Here is a 1,928-nt window from a genome sequence, read left to right as displayed (position 1 = left end):
GTTTGTAAGCAACATCTCCTACTCGGCTCAAAATTTCAAAAGATCCATTATATCGTGGGCTCAGCTTGCCATGTCTCCCAAATCTCATGACACTTTTTTAGGTGATACTTTTAGAAAATTATGATCACCGACCTGAAATTCTAATTCTCTTCTTTTTCTATCTGGCCAACTTTCTGTCTATCCTGTGCTGCCTTGAGTCTTTCCTTGATCAGATAGATTTTCTCTTTAGCATCCTTTTATTATCAGTAAAATCCTTCCTTATTTACAACTAACGTATTTCATAATATCTTTTGATTTAAAGGATTAATATTTCTAATCAATTCAGATCATCACGCTTTTGCTGCGCACTCTGATTCAACTTACCTAATTATCTAAATCTATCAAAAATAAAAATATCTTTGTATATTAAATGATCAAAGATAGATCCAACTTTCAGATTTCATATACAATTTAGGATAAAATTTAAGGTTTCTTTGTCATTACTATCTCTTAGGCATAGTACATAAATTAAATCTTCATCCTCCTTCTATGTTTGAACTTATTACATAAGCTTCACCACTCCTCGAGAATCCAATATGTCTAAAATTAATTTGAGTTAACCTTCGATTTACCTTACAATCATTTAGACAACTTCCAAACCAACTTTTCTTTGCAAAGAAATGATCATCAAAATCAACAAAATTATCATGTCCTTTATCCATATAGGTTTAGTATTCCAATATCATCAAATATACCTAACATAATATATCAATACCTCCCACTTCATTCTAGGGTCAACACTTCTCATACTCAGGTCAACTTGCTAATTGAAATCTAAGATATAACTCGTCAATTCTATTATAGACATCATATGCCACTTATGCATAAATTTATCATAATACCTATTGATTCGAAATCAAATTATTGAATCATTTCTTTTATATCTATCATGTTCCTCATGATCTTAGCCTCAAGTTCAAATATTACTAAAGTCACAATCTCGAATAATGATAACCTTACGTTCAAATACCACTTAAGTCATATTCTCTAGTGATCATAATCTAAATTTATATCATTCTATCACTCCTTAATGATCATAATTTTAAGCTCTGATATTATCTATTATACTCCACTCGATCACATCCTATTGATCATACATAAAGTTTTGATATCACTTTATAATCTCAATGATCTTAAACCTAAGCTCTGATATTATTCTATCATATCCTAATCATTTATATCATTTATATCATAATCCCCAATGATTATAACCTAATCTCTGATACCATAAAATATCACACCCCAAATCCAGGACATAACACGGCCATGCTACCGAGGGATGGAACCCACGATAACACGAAGCCAATCCATCATAATCATCTAAAATCCATCAAATAAAAAGATTCAATTCTATTATTCATCAAATAATCGAACCAATATTGGTTAGAGCATCTAAATCCAAAAGCAAGTACTAATCCGAATCTAACATTCATAAATAACTACAAATTCGTGATTATAAAATAAATTAAACTTCGCTGTCAAATTTTCAAGCTTGCTATGCCGATCTTCAAGCTTGGATTCTTTTTGCGATCCTAACCTTATTTCTCTGTTCAAACAAAAAGAAAACAAAAAGAATATGAGCTACACTAGCCCAGTAAGTAGAACTTGCACTTCCTTATCTAATCAAACATAAGTTTTTCATGATAATGCAATATTTAGAAAATAATAGGTAATACAAAATAAAGCATTTCATAGAGCATATAACAAAACAAGTTATAAACTATCATGCATGCATAAATCATGTATATTTCACAATCATGAATCGTAAATCATTTTCATCATGTATTCATGTCATGTTTCAAAATATTGCTCATAAATATTCGTGCTAAGGTCACTATTATACCCGTGACAGGGCATGTTTCTTAATCGACAGAGTTCTTAATTTATGT

Source organism: Elaeis guineensis, chromosome 9 (assembly GCF_000442705.2).
Source record: "Elaeis guineensis isolate ETL-2024a chromosome 9, EG11, whole genome shotgun sequence".
Taxonomy (NCBI): Eukaryota; Viridiplantae; Streptophyta; class Magnoliopsida; order Arecales; family Arecaceae; genus Elaeis; species Elaeis guineensis.
This window is presented reverse-complemented; position numbering follows the sequence as displayed.